Genomic DNA, 23,282 nt, shown 5'->3' on the forward strand with positions numbered 1-23,282 from the left:
TAAATTTCCTGGGAACTACCCTTAAGTAATATTAATAGCTGTCACCTACATAGTGCTTATTGTGTATTGGATGCTAATCTAAGCATTTATATATACTTACTCTCACAACAACCATGTGAAATTCTTTTTATTACCTTTATTTTAAAGGTAAGGAAACTGAGTCACAGAAAGTTTAAAAAAATTGCCCAGGGTCACAACTAGTAAGTGGAAGACTGAGAATTTTGACGTAGGCAGTCTGGATGTAGGGTCCCTGCATGCAACAGCTGGGGTATTCTGCCCCTGTAATTAGTATGATGGGTATTCCAATCTCTCCAAGAGCTCTGTCCCCTCACATACCTCAAAGGCCAGCCTCTTTTACCTCCCATACCTCCCTCTCTTTTCTTTTCAGAAAGAAGCACAAAGATACAAACTATAAGCCCTCTCAGTAATTGTTTTCATTTTTTTCCTATTAGAATTCCATTATCACTATTTTCTAAGGCTAATGTTGTTCTAAGACTAAAGCACATAATAATAGGTTTATAAATTATGTGAGGGTGAAGAGGAAATATTCTAAGAAGGATGGATTCAGAATCCTGAGTAGGGTGAGAAGAAGAAATGAAGAGTAGGATGAAATAGTAGCATCAAGGCAACATAATTGGGGGAAGTAGTAGAATATTAACATTTCTAGAATTGGAAATTTTAGGTTCTGAAATTAATTAATTCAATGATTAAGTATTTTGTGTCTACTATGTGTCAGGCACAGAGCTGAGCACTGGAAATAAAAAGGAGATTAAGGAAGAGCTGCTTTGTCTGAGCACTTTACATTTATGACAGATAAATAAATATGTAGGCAACAAATCTTATGAGTTAGACTCCTAGCCCTGGCCCACTCTGATCCTGGGAGGAAGAGTGACTTCTCAATTTGAATCTGCATTGAATGTGGCTTAGCCCCCTCTAGGATCTTCTTGGTGTCTGTCCACCAGGAAAGAATACATTCTGATCTGCTGTCTGGGCCATGAATAGATTTACTGGGGTAGGCTCTGCCCTTGTAGAGTAGGCTGTGATTTCTCAGTAAGACTGATGTAATAGGTGACTTTTTGGGTGCAGTATTAATACCATTTTGTGCCACACACATACATGTTCCAATCTAACTTCGAATAGTAACAATACTAATATTTTGGTAACCATATGTACACGTCGTCCTTACTTTCAATTCTATCTGAATTCACAGAGGGTCATTTACCTCAACAGTTCATGTAATGCTCCTGTGGCTTTAGTGAACTTCAGTGGTTCCTTGACTCCTCCATTATTACAAATGGGCTGAAGAGATTATCCAGCTCTGGCCCAGAAATATCCTCACTGCCAAGGTGCCAGGAGTAATAGTTGTGATTCATGGACTAATTGGCAGTCACTATCAGCATTACCAGAAATTCATCTGGAATGTTTTGTAAAACTTAAAGAAACATTTCTAGTGCGTGTTTCACTGTTTTTAGTAGCTTGTCAACACCTTGGAAACTGAGGTTCTAGCTGACAAAACTCTGAGGGTGAGCATGCACTGAATTAGGTAACACCCAGAGAATGAATGCCAGGATATTTCTCGTGGAGGAGGGGAGGGCTGCCATGGCTTTTCCCAACGACCTGGCTTCTCTTTGTGAGCTCACTTGTCATACAAAAGACATTTTGGGCATCATACCCACTAAGAAGTTCTCCACACTTTCCTTTTGTCATTCTACAGCGCTCTGTGATATGGTCTTGATGGCACAGTATCATCACCATGTGTTTCCTTGTCTGTTACCAGAGGGTTAACTCCTAGAGGGAAGGAGTTCTGACATAGTCACCTTTGTGTTAGCTTGCAAGACATAATTTTAGACAAGAAGAAAGGAAAGGTGCAAATATGCTAAGTGAGTTTGAAGCATCCTCAACCAGGCTAGAACAGGGTATACAAAGGAGATAGCCAGAACTTTCAAAAATAGACTTTCAAAGACAGAAGACAGACCCTCTGGGCAGGTATGTCAGAGGGAATCAGAATCTCATTCATTTTGTTCTCCAATTCCGGTCCTGACACTCAGCATGTTAAGTATAAAATTTCAGAATAAAAAGACTATGGCCAGTATGAACAAGTTAAAGACCCTGAGTGGTTATTAACTACCCCAGTTCGAGCAGTATTCATGGCAGTGATGAAGCCAGATGATTAAGTGTACCAAATAACCTTCAAGATTGCTACATGCAGGTTTGGATATGGGAGCATGACTGTGGGATGCTAGAAACTTGAAAAAGCTTTGGGGAGGGGTTTGGGTGACAGACTGTAGAGAAGAGATGAAAACCTTAAGGTTTCTTAGCATTAAGAAAACAGCACTGGGTAACAATTCGGTAGTGACTCCAAGACATATAGAGATAGATTCTGTGGGGCTGCAGTTTGAATCCATGGTGTGTACATGGCTTGATCTTACTCTATACGCAATTCTCAATATTTACCCTTAAGAAGGTTTAAATAAAGTAGTTTCCCAGCTAAATTTATAACATGTATACATTATTGACAAAGCCAAAGAAGGGAATGGAAAGATGTGATAGATGGAATTTGATTTTGTGTGGAGTAGTTGAAATGAATAGTTTGTCTGGGTAACTAGGGAAAGAACACACTTTGGCTCAATCCTGGGCTAACTGTGACCCAGGCAGATAGTAAATGTTTAATATAGGTGCTAAGAGGGACTGCATTATCATGAAGACTTTTAACCAAAAAACATCACCCAAAATGAAAATGGAAAAATAAATAGACAATGAAAAACTGTAAAAATGGAAAAATAAAATTCCACCCAGAAGATTGTATTAACATAAAAAGGGCAAAACATTTTAGACGTTAATATTTTTAACAGTCATCAAAAGCTGCTTATGATAGAAAAAATACCATAGGTTTATTAAAACTTCACATGTTGAGAGTTATTTTCCCCAAACCAACTGATAATCTTAACCCCAAAGTCTAATTATTAGGAAGTTGAGCTCTCATTCCCAATTTTACTCACTTATGTCCTTGAATAGCCATCATTTTGGGGGGTGTATGTTGTTAAGGCCTTTCTTCATTCCCCTGACAATTCCCCCTCATCACTATCTTGGCCTGTTCCCCAGAAGTAGTCAGCATTTATTAAATGTGTACAATGTTTAAGCCCATGCTAAGGACTTATATTCATTAGCTGCCTAGTCCTTATGTTGTACGATTGTTAACACATTTCATAGGAAATTGCTGCTCAGAGAGGCTAAGATTGCACTCAAGGAGACAAAATTACCAAGGAGATGCTGAGATGAGTTCAAACCTAAATCTATTTGATGCAGAATTTTCACTCCTAAACTCCAAATTACACAACTCCCATGTCTGACCTTACGCCAGCACTCAGCCTGGTTACTTTATCCACTGCTCTCCATCTGACCATTACTAGATTCTGGGTTCCTTGAGGAGCCTTTGATTTATTCACCTACAGAGCTCCCTGGCTCCCAGAAAACACTCAGCATTTGTTGAGGGAATGAAGAAATGAGTGAATAAAAAGAAAATGAGGTCTTCTTTATGGAGGCAAAGGGTTGAATTTCAGGTTGGATTTCTAAACATTTAGAAATCCCACAAACTCCTTGTTATATCTAGAATCCCAGCATGATACCTGCTATGTAGTTCACTCTGATTTTTGCTAGTACAAATAATGCTGTTGTGAAACCTTATACATGTTTTCTGGTATATTAGTGCAAAAATGCTCTTGGGAATATACGTAGAATAAAATTTCTGAGCTAGTTTTTTCAAGTTCACTAAGTAATAACAAATTGTTTTTTTTTTTTTTTAAAAAAAAGGTTTTCTACAGATTTACACTCCCATCAGCAGTGAGAAGAGCGAGAATTCCTGTTATGCAGTCTTAGTTTGTCTTCCCCCAAGTGCAGATCCAGAGAAAAGAATTTGGGTACAAATAGGTTTTTCTGGAGGGTGAACTCAGAAAGCACTGCGGACAGCAGAGCTAAAGAAGAGAGGAAAGTCCATACAAGTTATAGGAAAAGTTATATGGATGATTAATACTGTGTATAGCCAATTGAGGCTCATTCTCTCTGGGGATCCTTTAAGGAAGCTGGCATGTTTAATCACCGTATCCTATCCCTTGTTGGATGAGAATTGTTTCTGTAAGCCTGCACATGAATACTGATGGCAGGAGACATCTAGGGTGAGCCAAAGAAGATGGCCAGGCACTGGTAGTGTCGGCTACACTGAGCATCCTGGCCAATGATTGACATTATAAGAGTCTTTACATCTTGCCAATCTGTTGGGTATAAAATGATATCTCAATGTGGCTTTAATTTCCATTTCTCTGTATACTAACAGAGTTAACATCTCTGGATATATTTGTTGGCTATTTGCGTTTCATGTGAAATGCCTATTCTTGTCTTTTACCTACTTTTTATTAGGTTATTGTTGGCTTTTTCTTATTTGTCTGTAAGGATTTCTTTATATATTCTGGATATGTAGTACAGAGTGGCTAATTGTTCATCAAACCTATTCCTCTTCCCTTCTGGGCATGAAACTAGACTGTTTCCATCCTCCTTTGCAGCTAGGTGAGGTTTTGTGACTAGCTTCTGATAATGGAATGTGAGAAGAAGTGAGGCATGCCAACTTTCAGGCCTGTCCAAGAAAAGCCTCCTCTGTGATCTGCTACCCTTTCTCTTCTCCCATCTGCTAGTTAGCTACTATAGATTAGGGAGATCTTGGAAGCCAAGTGTTAAAGATAGCAGAGCCTCTGCAACCCGGAGTATTACTGAGTTAAGGGAAGCCTTCCCAAGCAGAGACTGGAATTTGCATGAGCAAGAAATTAGTTGCTTTCATGTTATGCTACTGAGATTTGAAGATTTATCAGTTAAAGTTGTAGAAATCTCTTAATAGAGGATATTGATCTTTTATAAATTACATGCCACACAAGTATCTTAAATTGAAATAAGTAGCTTATGTGTGTGGCAAAAATGGCCTTATTAATATATTCCCAAGAAGTCATCTTACCTACCTAGTCAAGGACAAAACTGGAAAATCACAGGCCTAATCTTGTGCCTATATAGGGGCAGGGCCTACTCCAATATACCTATTCATGACCCAGACAGCAGATCAAAATGCATGTTTCTTCCAGGCAGTCAGATGCCAAGAAGATCCTAAAAGGGGCTAAGCCACATACAGTACAGTTCCAAATCAAACATTTACTTCCCTCCTAGAGAAAGTGCAGGTAGGCAGAGAGAGGCCAGGACCAGGAGTCTAACTCTGATGGAGGTCCATCTTGTTGGAACATGAAACATAGAAAGGAGGCCCTCTTCCCATGAACCAAAGATCTTGCAAGGCTGCTACCCTGCTGGGTATCACGGTGATTGTGGAGATTGTGCTTGGCCATGGAGCTAGTGGAAGTTGGACTTCTCATTTTAAGGAATCTTTGATTAACTCTTTATTATCCTTCACACAGGGAAGATATCCTGTAATGGGTTGCAATGCAGGGTTGGATGTTTGGAACATAGAAGAAGGAGACGAGGCCTGAAGGGCAGGAGAAGGTCATGCTTAGTGAATAGTACAGTGAAGAGAATTACCTGGAGATACCAAGTACCTTTACATTAATGAATTTTTAGGGGGATCTGAGATTATATCATGATCTTAATTTAGTTGAGTCCTCCCTAAATAATTCCTCCTGGGGTTCTGTAAACCACTTTAGGATCAACATGGAAAGGAAAATAAAAACCTATTATTTTTGAAAACAGGGTATTATTAAACTAAGGTCATTAATGACAGTAGTAATTAAGATTATAGGCCTTGAAGTCATGTATAACTGCATCCAAATCCCAGTTTTGTCACTTCTTGGTTATTTAACCTTGGAAAAGTTACTTAATCTCTCTCAGCCTCAGTTTCCACATCTGTAAAATGAGAATAACATACTACATACATCATACAATTTGTGGTAAGAATCAAATGAGGTTTAAAAAGTTCAACACACTTAGCACAACATCTTATCTAGACATGGTAGGAATTCAATAAATGGTGACAACTATTGTTATCAGTCCCAGGTCAGCTCAGATGAGATAATATATGTGAAACATAATTTGTAAACTGAAGTAATCTGGCTCAGTGCTCCCGGAATAATTTGCTTCTACCTCTATAGAAGCATTGTTCACTTTCTCACAGTACTGTTGTCAAGTTGACTTTGCTTTACCAGCCAGTGGGGCCTGGGACTTTGATTCAGACTGTGGTTCAAGGGGAAAAAGCAGGTCTAAGTAGGGTGCTCCTGTGGGACAGAGACCACCAAGATCATTGAGAACATCTGGGGGAAAAGAGGAGAGAATGGTAAAAATAGACACTAGAGCCAATGAGACTGTATAAGTGATTGCATTCTAGCCTGTAAAGATATCTTTTGATGCCTTCAATATAAAGAGCTTAGAGCCCTAATTTTGGCCATGGACAGAAACGAAATGCTCATGGGCATTAAGCCCAGCTGAAAGTGATTACATGTCTTTATCTACTTGTTTTTCTCTAAAATCACCCCCTCACATGTAGATGTCCTACATCCAGCACATGTCCTGAACTGGGGACATCTTTATAAATATTATTCTTTATTCCGTCTCCAGCATCTAGCCCATTGACATGGAAATGGTGAGTCAGTGCATGCTAATTGGATACATTAGTGTAAACATATAAGAGGTGTTGTATTCACTTTGGTTGGACCCCTTGTTTTTTATCTACTCCTAAAGCAGCCCTGAATTGTCAGAGGAGAGGCAACAGAGAAAAGCAAAGGGCCATAGAAATCTACTGCTTTAGCAGTCACATGACCAAGGATTAGGTGCATGCCATAGTGAGAAAAAGAGCTGTTCTAAAATAGAATTGGCTACCACACAAGAGAGTGAGCTCCAGCTAGAGAGGAGAGGGAGTAGAGGTGTGGTGGGCACCGAGCAGAAGTCGCATGGCCATCTGAGGGCAGCGTGGTACAGGGATGCCTGCACTGGTTGGACCATATTATCACCCCTACACACAACTATATCAGAATCTCCTGTGGAAGGGATTCTTATAAACAAACAAGCAAACTCATTCCTAGGCCCTTTTCCCAAAAATTCTGATTTAGTAGATCTGAATTTAGATCCAGAAATCTGTGAGTTATAATTAACATACTTTAAGAGCACCCATTCAAGTGCAAAGTTTGATGAATTTTGACAAATGTATATACCCATATACTCACTGAAATCAAGATGTACAATATTTATATAACTCCAAAAACTTCCTTGGAAGTTACAAAAATGTTGTTGTAGTCAGTTGTTCCCCTCTCAGGTCCAGACCACCACTGGTATGCTTTTTGTCATTGTAAATTAGTTTTTGTGGCTCTAGAATATGATCTATGGAATCTACAGTGTGAACTCTTTGTGTCTGGTTTCTTTCCTTAAGCATAATGATTTTGAGATTCATCTGTGTTCCCAGGTATACAAGTTGTTTATTCTTTTTATTTATGTGTAGTATTCTGTTGTCTGTATATTTTACAGTTTGTTTATCCATTTACTTGTTGGTGGGTATATGGGTGGATGGGTGGTTTTAAATTTTTGACTATTATGAATAAGGCTGCTATGGACATTTATATACAAGTATTTGTGTGGACATTTTCATTTTACTTGGATAAATACCTAGGGCTGAAATTGTCCCCCTGTATGGTATCTATTTAACTTCATACGAAATTGCCAAATTGTTTTCCAAAGTCATTGTGCCAGTTTAAAGTTCCCACAAGCAGTGTGTGAAAATTCCAGTTGCTCCACATTTTTGCTGATACTCGACCTTGTTGGTCTTTTTGAATTTTAGCCATTTGATGAAGTATGTAGTGGAATCTCATTGTAGTTTGAATTTTTGTTTTCTTTATGGCTAATGATGCTGAATATATTTTTGTGCCATTATTGGCCATTTGTATATCTTTTTTTGTGATATGTCTGTTCAATTTTTTGCCCATTTTATTAACTTGTCTTCTTGTTATTGAGATTTTTTTTTTTTTTTCCTGAGACAGAGTCTTGCTGTGTCGCCCAGGCAGAATGCAGTGGTGCGATCTCGGCTCACTGTAACTTCTGCCTCCTGGGTTCAAGCAATTCTCCTGCCTCAGCCTCCTGAGTAGCTGGGATTACAGGCACGCACCACCATGCCCAGCTAATTTTTGTATTTTTAGTAGAGATGGGGTTTCACCATGTTGGCCAGGCTGGTCTCAAACTCCTGACCTTGTGATCCGCCCGCCTCGGCCTCCCAAAGTGCTGGGATTACAGGCGTGAGCCACCACACCCGGTCAGTTATTGAGTTTTTAAAGTTCTTTATATATTCTGGATACAAATCCTTTGTGAGATACATGTACTATTAATGTTTTATCCCAGTCAGTATTTGCCTTTTAAATTTTCTTAATACTTTCTGTTATGGGATGAATCGTGTCATCCCTCCAAAATTACTGTGTTGAAGCCCTGACTCCCAGGACTTTAGAATGTGACCATATTTGGAGATAGGACCTTTAAAAAAGTGCTTAAGTTAAAATGAGGCCATAAGGTAGGCACTAATTCCATCGGATTGATGACTCATGAAAAGAAGAATGTGAACACACAGGCATTCATGTTCACAGAGGAAAGACCATGTGAGGACATACTGAGAAGGATCCATTTGCAAGCCAGAGAGAGGTCTCAGGAGAAACCAGCATGCTAATACCTTGTTCTTGGACTTCTAACCTCCAGAACTGTGAGAAAATGAATTTTTGTTGCCTAAGTCACCCAGTCTATAATATCTTGTTATGGCAGCCCTAGCAAACTAATATAATGTCTTTCAAAGAGTAAGTATTTTTAATTTGATGAAACTTAATATATCCCTTTTTTTTCTTTACCATACATGCACAGATCTGTTTCTTGGCTCTCTGGTCTGGTCCATTGAGCTATACCCAGGTGTCTGTTTTTAATGATCTCCATAGGTTATTATAATCCATAGCCAAGTTTTGAAACTGCTGGGATGTCACAAGGTCAAGAGATCGAGACCATCCTGGCCAACATGGTGAAACCCCATCTCTACTAAAAATACAAAAGTTAGCTGGACATGGTGGCACAAGCCTGTAGTCCCAGCTACTCGGGAGGCTGAGGCAGGAGAATAGCTTGAACCTGGGAGGTGGTGGTTGCAGTGAGCTGAGATCACACCACTGTACTCCAGTCTGGTGACAGAGTGAGACTCTGAAAAAAAAAAAAAAAGCTAACTCTTTAATTCTATGAGAGCTCTTTCAACAAGTAACCACCTCTATGAATCAACACTAGAAAGGCAGAGAATAATGAAATAGATAATCTCCAAGAATCCTAGAGTACTTGTATTCTCCCTTAGCACCTGAAGTCATCCAGAACTCAAAACAAGTATGGATTAAAAGAAATTACCGTGAAAAGAAATGTTGCCTAATTGTTGAAAGTCCCAGAAGCATGTGCTAAATGGCATTAGCACTCATTCATAAGCATCTGTTAAATCATGTTATGTCGATACAAGCTAAACTGGGTGTTACTTCGACATAGAAAGATATTCCTTCATTTAATGTAAGAGGAGGAACAAAAAGTGTCCTGGGGATGGAGTCAAATGAACTGATGAACACTGTGCTAATGGATAAATCCTAGCACAGTGTTTACCACTGAGTGCACTCATTGAAGTATATGGTATCCCCAGTGCCTGGAATGTACGCAACACATATTTGATGCTGGCTGGGTTGAATGAATGGGCTAAGGAAAAGGGGAAAAAGTGTTTAGAAAATTTGTAAAAGAACCAAGTTAGTGAAGTATCTAGTAAATGATACAAATACATAGAGAGTAGCAATTTAATGATGTAGTTAAGAGCAAAATCATTAAAGTCGGAAGCTTCTGGGTTCAAATCCTAACTGTATTTACCAACAGTGACCTTAGGAGAGGTATTTAACTTTTCTAAGTATTACTTATTTCTGTAAATATTGGGAAAATAAACACAGTATTGTTGTGAGCATTAAGTAAGGTAACAATTACTTATTTAATGCCTCTCTTTGCAGCTGTAAGTTCCACTTCTTAAGAGTAAGCACTGCATTTGGTTTATGACCTTATTTTAAAGCATAGAAAAATGCTATATATTAATTCTATAAATATTTGATGAATGAGTGATAACATATTAAATACTTAATATTGTGTTTTGTATATGATAAACTTATATTAATAGTAACCCATTGTTATTTTGAATTTTATTCCATCAGAAAGGACAATATTGTTATAATCAGCTAATTCCCCATTGATGACACCAGCTATCTGTTATAAAAACAAACAATCCAATTAGAAACAGTGTACTTAATGTAGTACAATTTATTAATGGTCCACTTCTTGATGGATATTCATGGGGTCATAGGCTCTAACTGTGTCATAAGCAATTTTCATGCTGGTATTTGAAAGGGTCAATTATTGGTTCAAATGACATTTCTTTCAACAGGACCCATTTCCGTGGATGACTGAACACATGAATGTATTCAGAATAGAATTAGCACCACATCTTGGTTGTCTTCATTATGAAAAGTGCATGAAGGCAGACATAGAAATTTCTTTTCTAATGTATGTGTGGCTCTGGTTTCCATGGTCATTAAAAAAATTTAGAGCAAACAGCCCATTCCAAAATGATAATTAGAAAATGGGCTGGTTGTGATTAATAGCTGGTGGATTCTGAGGCCTCAAGTACTTGGAAAATCTTGTCTCTAGGTTTGTAATTATTTATTAGCTATTAAATAATCAGGCCAGAGGTATAGCTCAGAGACTTTGTGAATCCACTATACTCTTACCGAGGGCACACACACACAAAAGTTAAGTGTTATATTTGACTACGTAGCACAACCATTTTCAGAGAAATCAAAATACTAGCATTTTATTCATTTTGTAAGTTAAATGTGGGTCAGTAATCCAAATGGGGCCAAAATGGCAAATTCCATCTCTCCAGCAGTTTATGATATAGCATTTGCTGATACATACATGTTCTAGAAGTCGGCCTGCCCCACTGGTTGAGTGGTGTTGGACAGAGAAGATGCAGAATGCTGGTTGCATAGATCCAAATGCTGCCATTAGAGGGCTGACAGAAGATCTCAGTGAAAATCTCAACCTCTCTCTTTTTTCTCCCTCATCTATTCTTCTCAGATTGGCTGAAGCACTAGAAATTCCCATCTTATGCACATCTTGACTTTAAGATGTTGAAATCTCATATTAAAATACAAGTGTATTATCTTCCATGAGGAACTGGGTTTATTTAAGCCAGCAATTAATTATTTAATCACTGATAACACCATTGAATCTATTTTTAAGTCATAAACTTTGGGATCAGAAGGATCTTGAGTTCAGGTTCTAATTTTGCTACTTTTGAACTGGGCACATTATCGAGAGATTCACATTTTGCAGTGACAAAACTACTGAAATTGAGCTTTTCCTGAAAGAGGAAACCAAAGTCTTTACTGAGTGATCAAAGATTCTTTTGATTATTGATTCCAAAAGCTATCATGCTTCACAGCAGAGAACATACATTTTGACAGTCCTGAAAAATTTAAAACAGGATTAACTTCAGTAACCTCTGGAAGAATTACGTCCATGAAATTCTGTATTCATGTGATGCTCCTGGTTTTTCTAGAAGGTTACTACATACTAAAGCTAGCTGTTAGATTGGTTTAGGAAAATTCTGTCTTCCATGTCATTTCCTGTCTTGTATAAGAGGAATCCACTTTAAAAAAAAAAAAAAAAAAAGCCGTCCGGGCGCGGTGGCTCACGCCTGTAATCCCAGCACTTTAGGAGGCTGAGGCGGGTGGATCACGAGGTCAGGAGATCGAGACCATCCTGGCTAACACGGTGAAATCCTCTCCCTACTAAAAATACAAAAAATTAGCCAGGCGCGGTGGCGGGTGCCCGTAGTCCCAGCTACTTGGGAGGCTGAGGCAGGAAAATGGTGCGAACCCGGGAGGCCGAGTTTGCAGTGAGCTGAGATTGCGCCACTGCACTCCAGCCTGGGTGATAGAGCAAGACTCCATCTCAAAAAAAAAAAAAAAAATTGCCTATCAAAATTCAATACAAGGAACATTTTGTTTCTACTAAAGAACTGGTATGCTTATCTTTTCCTGATGTTGAAAAAAATGTAACTTGCTTTTCATTTGACTGTCAGGGATCTTAAGAGACACAGTTAAAGATAAATTACATAAATTATATAGCTCTTTATGACCAACATTTCTGTGCTCTTCTTCATTTGATCTTAATATTTCTCATCTTATTTTTATTACCTCCTTTCAATTACTGTTTCTATTTATAATTATTGTATTTTGTGAATTCTAGTTGTAAACTGCTTTAAATTCTTTACACAATGAGAGGAAGCAATATATAAATACACTAACAAATATAGTAAAGGGATATTTCATCTGGTGTATGACCATTTTGAAAAAGTAAATCTTATAATGCTTATAGGAGGTGGTGGATGATGCAACTGTCAAACAAGGTTTATCAGTTATCTATTGCCAGGTAACAAACCACTCGAATAGGTAGTAGCTTAAAGTAACGAATGTTGTATTATTGCTCATGAGTCTGTGCATTAGCCACACAGTTCTGCAGGCAGTTGGTGGACCACCTAAGCTAACTGGTCTAGGATGATCTCCTTCATGTGTCTGGCAGTCATCAGGCTGGTGGGCTATTGGGTCTCAACTGGGGCAACTTGTTTCTGCTTCATTAATTCTCTCATTCTCTGGGAGACTAGCTTGAGCTTCTTCAGAGGTGGTTTCAGAGCAGCAAAAGAGTATAAGTGACATTGAGCATCCATTTTTCTTGCTTCTACCAATGTCATGTTTCCTAACATCCCCTTGACCAAAGCAAATGACATAGCTGAGGTTAGATGTAGGGGGAGAGAACTAGATTCCACTTCTTTATGAAAAGAATGGCAATGTCACATTGCGAAGGGACATCAGTATAGAGATGAAAATATTTTGCAACCAATTATAATCAACTCCACAAAGTAAAAATTAAATAAAAACTAATATATCTTTAATAAAAAAAAACAGATAGGAATCATTGTTTATTGAGCACCTACTGTGTACAAGGTGGTAATTGTAGAACATTCTGTTTAGAGGAAGGAGCTTGTTTTAACTGCAGAATTTGAGAGTCAATGACAGAGCATTTTCCATGACATTGTCTGGGCAGGATTCCATGTATCTGCTTTATAAATTCATCAATTCCAGTTCTCTCTCCTCTGTTTCAAGATAGGTCTTGGCATCTGGGCAACTGAAAGTTGCTGGAAGATTAAATAGTTAGGGTAGCAGACTGTGAAATTTTCAGGATACTATAGATAAGAGAAATCTATTATGATTTCAGGAAGTTGCAGCTATGGTTTTGCTTCGTGAATGATTAAAGGATCTGCCAGTATAAGGATGTGGGAAACTAAAATTCGCCATGAACAGTTAATAGCCTTTTCCTTCTTTGTATGTTAAGGATCGAGGAATCATAGATCTCAGAATTGAAAAGAATGTTGAAAGGTCATAGAGATATGCCCTGTTGCCTTATTTGATTTCTGAATCTCCTACTTAAGTACCTGTTTCGTCTATGTGGGCAGCATGCCCAGTTCTAGTTCTTGACTCACCTGTCTTTCTTGGCTTTGAAATTGTGTCTACTGCCACTGCTTCCAGACCATTTTGAAAGCTTTCATCTGGATGGAATGGGATGGGCCTGGGAGCTCTGCTGATGAAGTCTTAGAGAATGAGGGGAAAGGAGGGGACGATGGCTAATCTATCCCTCTGTTATTGGGTCAGCTGAGGAGAATGTCAGATTTAGACACAACATTTACTGAATACTTATTCTGTGCCAAAAACTATGCCAGATGATTCCACAAATTTTCTTCTTTAATTGTAAGGAATTTCTGGCCAAGATCAAGTGGAAATTCCAGAGACTCAGATTGTCACTCTTAGCCTGCAATACAAGAAAATAAAAAAACACATTTTAAAAACTAACTACACCCAACATTTCACATTTTAAAACTATTAAAAATACAACTTTTTATCTTTAGACATCTTGGATTTATTCTTTTGTGATGGTGTGGGGAGGTCCTGCATTGTATCATAGGGTGAAGAGGAAAGATGTAAGTGAGGTATAAACTGTGATAGCTGTGAATTGGGCTTCTTTAGGCTGCATTCAGTATGCATGAATAAAATCTTAACTAGGTTGTTCATTCAGACATGGAATCCTTGATGGATGAATATTCAAAATTCATTGACGAGTTTCATACCATCTTTCAAAGATAAGTGCCAAGTCCTTCTCTTATACTCTGAACAAAATAAGATATGTAGAAGAAGAGAATGCACTTTGAATTTCTATTCATTCTCATCCCTTCTTCTAATTACACAAAGCATCTTTTATATAGGAAATGCAGAGACAATTTTCTGCTTGAGAATGAGGGCAGACTTTCTTTTGCAAGTCAATAGCACAGTCCTTATGTTGTTAGGTAGAGACAAAATGACTTTGTATAACAATGCATTTCTTTATTCCATTACTGAGAAGTTCTAAGTCTCATATCAACTTCAAAAACTTAACAGGGAGCTATATTCATTTGTAGAGACCTCATGAGTTAGAGAGAGAGTGTCAGATGTTGGCAAAGGGGATAAACATGAGTCAGAAAATACGAGAGACTTCATAAGGGTTGACAAGTATAAGAGAGTACTCTCAAAGGAACTCTTTCAATAGGCCATTAATCAGCTGATGGCGTTGAAGATCAGTGGCTGTCCAGTTCCTGTAACCATTTGTTGCTGCTCTGGTAGTGGATGCTCTTAACAGAAGACCAAGTTTCTGGGAGTCCTAGGGCAAAGATAGGGGAATGTAAACCAAATGTTAGAGAATCTGGATTAGAGCACCTGCAGCAAGTGAGGAAGACATATACAAATAAATAAATGAAACAACCTGACACAGAAAACCAAAGGGAAACACAAATAAATAGATCTTTGGGAAGGGACATGGAATATGAAAAGTACTGAAGCAAATTAAAGTTACTATCTGGCCCGGACACTGGAGTATGTCTGTCCACAATTAGGACCACAGCTACCTGGAAGGGGAAGGGAGGAGGGATCCTGACGTGATGCAAGTCACCTTTAACATGTTATCAAGCAGATAATCTTAACCAAAAATAAATAAATAAGAAGAAGAAAGAAAAGAAAACAAGACACAAACAGTAAACTGAGAAGCGAGGCCAAGAACCCAGAGGGAGTATTTTAGTAGGTTTTAAATGGGCAGCAGAGTAGGTTAAAAAACAAACAGGAAAAATGATAAGAGTTTCTGATCAGGGCAGGTAGAGAGAGTGTTGGGGACTGTCAAAGGCCAGTGTGGGAACAAGGCTCATTGTAATAGCTAACAGATTTTTGAAAACAAATTCCTTTTTATTTTTTAAATTAAAACCAGTGCTTGTAGAGACATTCCATTCAGCAACCTGTGTTCTAGTCCCGCAGCTCCTGTAGTTGCTCAACAAGTCACAAGAAAGTAAATATAAACACACAAAAAAAATTATTCTAAACTTGACTTCACTCTTCCTTCCAATAGTCCTCCCATCTGTATTTAGCTTTTATTCTTTGCATTTTCTTTTTAAAATAAATGACAGAAGAAGAAATTCTTAAAAAGCTCAACCTCGCTGATCATTAGAGAAATGCAATCAAAACCACAATGAAATACCATCTCACACCAGTCAGAATGGGTATTTTTTTTAAGTCATATAAACAACAGATGCTGGCAAGGTTGTGGAGAAAAAGAAACACCTTTACACTGTTGGCGCGGGTATAAATTAGTTCAACCATTGTGGAAGACAGTGTGGCGGTTCCTCAAAGACCTAGATGCAGAGATGCCATTTGATCCAGCAATCTCATTACTGGGTATATACCCAAAAGAATATAAATCATTCTATTGTAAAGATACATGCATGAGTATGTTCATTGCAGCACTATTCACAACAGCTAACAGTTATTGAGTACTTAGTGCATGTTAGGTTCTGTCAAAAGCCATTTACACTTGGTTATTCCTTATGAATCTGCCTTGAGGCAGATGCAATTATAAACCACTACTCACAGGCCAGGAAACTAATATATAGTGAGGGTAAGTTGCCTGCCCAAGGTCACGTGGCTAGCAGGTGACAAAGCATGGCACGCCTGGCTCCAGGGGCTGTGGGCTTCCCCATTCTGCTGTGCTGCTTCTCTCACAGCTGCTTATGATTGCCATGATATTCATCTCTGCATGATCCCATGACTCAGGTGAGCCCAGGACATGTCCTTAAAACAACCCCATCACATTGGACAGATGCAATGTGGCACCTGGTATTTTATAATCTGTTTACATGCTTTAAAGAAACTGTTCAAGCTAGTGTTGGATTTGTCAGTCCACTGTTCAGAACTGAAGGCGGATTGTGGTGGGCATTTGATTATTTTATCATTAATTTGTCACATCTTTCATTTAGCTCCATTTCGAATGATCATTAATAGACTTTGGTCCTTATCTATGGAGTTCAAAATTCCATATACCATCTGTGCTTTGAGGAGTCAACAGCCTGAAGACAGGCACTTAAATAAACACTTAAGCAATTGTTTTAGGACTTCATTAATTGCTTTATAATAAGCAATACTATCCCAGATAGCTATTTTGTTCATTACGTTTTATCAAAACTTGTGAGAATGTGAACCAGAGCTGTCATACTATAGGACCTACAGAAGAGGTATAAGTTGGGAGTGGTGAGGCCAGGGCTTAGGGAACCAACATGGAGTCAGATTGTCTACCTTCTTCCTCCAGAAATGGTCAGCTGGTCAAAACTCCATGTCCAAAGGATGCTAGGGTGTTCATAGAGTCCCTAGGGATTAGTCAGCATTTATGAATTCCTATCAAAGAGGTTGGAGTACTTGCACAGTTTTGGTACAAGGAAGTAAAGCAGCCCGTTTGAACAAATGCAGAGCCTAAGCCAATCACCTGTGTAAAGGCACAGAGTCTACTCCTGTTGGTAAGAAATAGGTAGAGATTCAGGGATTCAGCCTGATAAGAAATGGCCAGCTAAAAGCACACACCCACACTTAAAAATCGAAGCTGGATATGGATTCTGGCTCTAGTCTTTATTAGTGAACTACTTAACACCTGAAGCCTCAGCTCCCACACCTCTAAAATGGGCATAAAAATGCTGATGTTGAAGATTCATCATGAATTTTTAAAAAGATAATGGGCATGAAGCAATTAGTTCCTGATACACAGATGATGCCCATTAAGGTAGTTATTATTCTTTCTATGGGGATAACAATCATGATGAGGATGTTGATCATTATGCTCTAGGGCAGAGTACTTTTTTTTTTTTTTTTTAAAGTATGGTGTAAACCAGGAATAGGAGTGGGATGGTAGTGGAGAGAGTGTGCATAAACCTAGCTGTTCTGTTTGAGAACCCATGCAGGAGTTAAAGAGGAAGGTCAGCCTGGAAGACAGCCTGATGTTCAAATTCTGGTTCCTGCACATGCAGCTCAGGGCAGCAGATAAATCCTAGCCTTACATTTACCCACACTGTGAAGAGTAGAGGACATTCCATGATAATATAATACTAGGGCTGGTTCTCATCAGTTCTGAAATGAAGAGGCATTGGCCGCAGGTGGCTGGGCTTCAACAACCACATTTAGCTAGTGCAGGGCCAGAAGCAGACAGGAACTAAAAGATTTGCTCACCCGCCTCTCCTGCTGTATGGTAGGTCCTGCACTAAAGAATATGTTGGCACTTAATACATAATGATGAGCAATATCTCAGGTGGCATCTCTTGTGTGGCACTTTAAAATAACTCAGAGGACTTGCTGAGGGCTGTATGTTGATCTGAGTCAATTGCTTGCAGCAGGCTTGTATATCTTACTACTTCTTTCGTTCACAAACAAAAAGTTATTCTTAAGGATGGATGACAGTGGTTAACATTGCTGTAAAAAGGCATAGACTGTTATCAGAAAGATATTGTAGCAAAAGGGGAGACAGAGGATTTAGTAAAAATTCGAATATTTAATAAAAGTACCGTATTTTTTTCAATGCTGAGAAACTCATGATTGTGAGAATCACTGTCAGTTTAAGAGCAGCTTATTCTAGAAGTAGCTGATAATGAAGGAGTTGTTTACAACAATTTCAGAAGCAATGAAAAAAAGTTCATTTAAGTAAATTTAGTAGCTAATAATTTTTTAGCACTAACTAGGTTCCAGACACTGTACTAAGTACTTTACCTGGCTCATCTTATTTAATTATCACAACTCTGCGTAGCTACTATTATCTTTCCTGTTTTACAGATGAAGAAACAGAGGCTTGAAGTGTGTATTATTTAAAGTGATACTAAATACTGTAACAGCTAACTCTGAAATCTCAGTGGATTCTTCTAATAGAAGTTTATGTATCATTCTCTTAAAGCCCAATGCTAGGGAAAGAAGGTTTTCGTGGTGGCAGGGAGGTGACACACATAGTCATTCAGGAATCTAGGCTGAGAGAAGTTCTACCATCTTCAACACAAGGGTGTTGTGGTGGCCCTGGACATTGATATCCAGCTGGAAGATTGGAGAAGAAAGCACAGAGGATTATGTGGGATTTTATGGGCCCAGGACATGGAGTGGAATTTATCAATTCTGCCCGCATTCTCTTGGCCAGAACTCATTCACATGGCCCTTTCTAGATTTAATAAAGGCTTGAAAATTGAGTCGCTGGCTGTCCAGCTGCTTCCCCACAAAGGCTCTACCCTATGAAAGAAAAGGATACATCTTTGTTGGACAGCAGCCATTCCTGTGGCACAATGGTTAAGTAGATTCTGAAAGGTCACACAATTGGCAAGTGACAGGGACAGAATCTAAAGCCATGTCTGTCTGACATCAGAATCTACATTGTTAGTATTCTGTCTGCACTAGAGTAAGAATATTTGATACAGACAGAAGCAGGTGTTTTTTTTTTTTTTTTTAAGTTGCCTTTATTCTCAGCTACAACTGAGGAGCTCAGAAAGAAATGCTATGCCTTGCTGCCTCCTTCTTAAGAAGATAGAATTGCCTGGATGATGCATTGCTTTTGCAGTGACTCACCCTGGATTGCCTTAATTCAGTAAATTGCATCACATCATGAAACCGAGTGACATCTTTGAAGCCAGAGCTCAGTACTTCTCAAAGTAACACATGAGAAATGAAAACTGAGCTTCATTTTCTAGAGAAGCTGAGAAAACAACTTAAATGTCAACAGTAACACCAAGTTAAATAAAATTTCTATTAATTTATATATCCTATTCAGTAAGTCTATCCCTAGTTAGTTGAAATTCAATGAATTGTATGCAGGTTGTTCCTCAGACTGATTCACCTGACTTTCTTGGAGTGAATTTTTCACACTACTTTGGCAAGTGTGATGCTGGAAATAATGATATTAGTTGGAAATAATGAATGTTTTGTCTATACCAGAATCTTGCCTAATTGCTTCTCAGGTATTACCTCGTTTAATCTTTTATAAGCTATGGTAAAGGCTCTCTCTCAAAAAATACTGCATGAGAAAGGTATTATTATTATCACTTTCATTATACAGATGAAGAAACTGAGACCCATTACTGTAAAATAACTTGCCCCAGGTCACGAGTTAGAATAAAGCCGGGATGTGACCAGATGTTGTGATTTTAGAGCCTGCACTGTTAGTACACTCTTCACTCAGGCCTCCTTCTGCCACTGGTGAATGGTGGACAATAAGTAAAGTAAAAAGATGTGAGAATTGGAGACCTAACATTTATAAAGAGCCTACTAGGTTCTAGGAATTTCATAAATGTAAACAGCTGCCCAGGTGTGCTCCATGGTCTCATAGTCTAACTCTGTTTCAACACTATTTCCAAGGCTTTGCAAAATTTAGCCCTTCTTAAGCTTCCATGAAAAATCAAATCAGCCTGTGAATTTATTTGTCTGGAAAAATGAATTACACTGCACTTGAAAATCCTGCAGCATTTAAGACCTGTCATGCCCACCCTGTCACCCCACCTCCCACCTTCTCTTATTTAACAGTACTGAGTCTTTCTTCTGCTTGAATTCTGTACACTATAACTCTACTGAGAGGCATCTTCTCGACATAACAGTCAGTCTTCTTCCTACATTGTAATTCTATCTCTTACTAGCTGCTAAAAAGACAAGATTTTTTTCCCATATCCTAATATATGTGTTACCGCATTCAATTCTTACTGTTCCCTAAGGATAATAATTAATATCTCCATTCTGTAGAGAAGGGAACTGATAGTGAGGTTAAGAGCTTGCTTCTGATAACACAGCTAGTTAAGCAGCCAAGTGGTGGCTTGAATCTCTATCTCTCTGACTTCAAATCCAGCTTTTAAAATTACGTCATACCTTAAATATTTGAATCCAGGCTATGACTTGACCTGAGAGCAGGATGAATATAATCTAAGGGCCAGACATGGTGGGGACTGGGCCAGATGCTCTAGAATCAAGCCCAAGAGGTCAGTCGAGAGCAAAACAAGCCAAATGAGTAAAAGGGCATATTTTCCTCTAAGAAAATTCGCAACTAAGAAAGTTTGGAAGTCAGAAAAAGGGTCAGGACAAAAGAGTTTCAGTAAGGCATGGGGGGAATCTTAGGAAAGGAATTAGACAGGAATATCAAATGAGTCCAGCTATGAGAGGCTGGTCCCAGAAACCAGTGTGAGTAGGACTGGCAGGTTGGGTTCTGAACCTGAAGGTATCCCACAATGGATTCTTGGAATTTTCTCAGAGGCCAGCTGTGATACTACAAAACACTGTGAGGTCAGTTCTCTGTATAGCATGCTCCACCCCTAGAGGACAGCAAATGTGCCTCTGTTCTTTGCCCTTTGGAAATTTTCCTCAAGTTCACGGATTTATTTTTCTTCCTTAGTTTTTTTCCCTTCTTTACAAATGATTTGTTTCCTTATGTTATAGCATCTGATAATGCTAGACTTCTATAATCATGCCATAATCATATTATGGGTAGATGTGCTCCCTTCAGTTCCAGTCAGGGTTTTATCTTCATTGGTCCACCAAAACTGCTCTTTTCAGGATCAACTGCAACCTCTTCATCAACAAACCCAGAGCCAATTCTCAATCTTCATTATACTTGATCTCCCAGTGTTAATTGCCATAGCCGACTGTTACTTTCTTGAAACACTAGAATGCTTTCTTCCTTTGGGTTTTAAAACTACATTTTTTCCTGGTTCACATGCTACCACACTGACATCTTCTAGATTTCTTTACTGGTTTCTTTTCTGTGACCTCTAATCACACCATCCTCAGAGCTATATCCTTGGAAGTCTTCTCTTCTCTAGTTAGACCAGTTGCTTAGTGATTTCGTGTCTTCTCCTGGCTGTAAATACAATTCTATTTACAATTTACTATTTTACACTGGCAGCCTTGACCTCTCCCCTGAACTCCAGTCTCAAATCTAATTTCCTCCTTGATATTCCCACCATGATGCCCATCAGGCACATCAAACCTAAAGGTCTGAAACCTTACTGATTTTCTCTACTCCTTACTTCTAGTTTCTCAAGCTGAAAACCTTGGAATCACCCATAATGCCTCCTTTTGCTTCACACTCCAAATCCAAAATCTTAGCAAATTATTTATACTCTGACCTCAAATACATGCAGATCACTTTCTCACCATCTCCAGTATTGCCAGCCTGGTTCAAGCCAAAGCTACTTCACCTAGATTTCTGAAGAGCCTCTTAAGTAGTATCCTTGTTTCCATACTTTGCCCCCCATAGTCTCAATATAGAGCCAGATTGCACATTTTAAAACACAAGCTAAATCATGTCACTCCTCTGTTCAAAACCCTCCACTGGCTTCCTCCATCAAAGTAAACTCCAAGTCCTTAAAGTGGCTCAGTGGTCTGACACAACCTGATTCTCTATTATCTCTCTGCCCTCATCTCATCTCTTACCTCTCTTTTCCTCTGCCGTAGCCACACTGACCTCCTTGCCATTCCTGAAACACACCAGCCATGCTCCACTTCAGGACTTTGCACATGGAGTCCTGGAATGCATTCCACACAGGTATGGCTAGCTGCCATTCTTCTATTAGCTCTTTGTTCAATACTTTCTCAATGGTTCAGCTTCTAACTATGATCAAGTCTTTCAGACCAATTCTACTGTAGGTAATAAATACAACTATGAATGTGTAGATACACATGCTCCCTGAAGGCACTGGAAAGTGATCAAAAGCAGGTAGATACTGGATGGAGTCAACATTTGGTAGAAAACAGCACAGTGGATTTCTAGTTTTCAGAAGTTTTAATCTGAGAGCAGGCTCCAGTCTTCTCGGAATACGGCAACTAATACTCTGATATAAAGTCCATGGTCTTGCCATTTTGGAGCAATTACAGTTATCTGAGGAATCCCAGGAAAACAACAATAACAATGGCAACAGCAACAGTAGCAGCAGCAATAGAACCAGCAAAGAAAATGTCAAAATCCTGTGAGTAAACTTTGTCAAAATCTCTTAACAGGCCCTGAAACATGGAAGCAGGGGGCAGCTTCCAAGCAGCCCAGCTAAGCCTAAAAGAAATACATTGAGATTTGAGTTGCAGTGGAGACAGAACTTAAATTTGCTTACAGCCCCAGTGGACTTCCTGCTTAAAAACAAATCAATATTCTTGGCAGCAACATTTCAGAATCTCTACAATATATCATTCCTAATGTCCAGGTTGTAATCCAAAATTATTGGATATATGAAGAAACAGGAAAATGTGACTTATTCTGAAATGGAAACACAGTTAATGAGGCTGACACCAAGATAACCCAGATGTTGAAATTTGTGGACAAGGGTTTTAAATCAGCAATTTTAAGTATTCTCAAAGTTGGAAAAAATATGTACATGATGAATAAAAAAACAGAAAATACCATCAGATAAATAGAAATTACTTTATTGGCACAATTGTTTGCTTTATTCTACAATATAATATATATTTTTATTATACTCTAAGTTCCGGGTTACATATGCAGAACATGCAGGTTTGTTACATAGGCATACACGTGCCACGGCAGTTTGCTGCACTCATCAACTGGTCACCTACATTAGGTATTTCTCCTAATGCTTTTCCTCCCCTAACCCCCCCACCCCCTGACAGGCCCCAGTGTGTGACGTTCCCTTCCCTGTGTCCATGTGTTCTCCTTGTTCAGCTCCCACTTATGAGTGAGAACATGTGGTGTTTGGTTTTCTGTTCTTGTGATAGTTTGCTGAAAATGATGGTTTCCAGCTTCATCCATGTCCCTACAAAGGACATGAACTCATCCCTGTTTAGGGCTGCATAGTA

General features: G+C 38.8%; 2 long non-coding RNA genes across 3 annotated transcripts in view; both read left to right on the forward strand.

The window, feature by feature from the left end:
- The window catches only part of LOC129484295 (uncharacterized), a 107,292-nt gene extending 98,671 nt beyond the window's left edge, over positions 1 to 8,621 (forward strand). The window contains exon 3 of the long non-coding RNA XR_008658405.1: positions 8,604 to 8,621. This is a non-coding gene — a long non-coding RNA (uncharacterized lncRNA). The remainder of the gene's footprint in view (positions 1 to 8,603) is intronic.
- Positions 1 to 23,282, forward strand: part of LOC134736991 (uncharacterized) — a 267,957-nt gene that overhangs the window by 190,782 nt on the left and 53,893 nt on the right. The window lies entirely within an intron of this gene.

Source organism: Symphalangus syndactylus, chromosome 6 (genome assembly GCF_028878055.3).
Source record: "Symphalangus syndactylus isolate Jambi chromosome 6, NHGRI_mSymSyn1-v2.1_pri, whole genome shotgun sequence".
NCBI classification, from domain to species: domain Eukaryota; kingdom Metazoa; phylum Chordata; class Mammalia; order Primates; family Hylobatidae; genus Symphalangus; species Symphalangus syndactylus.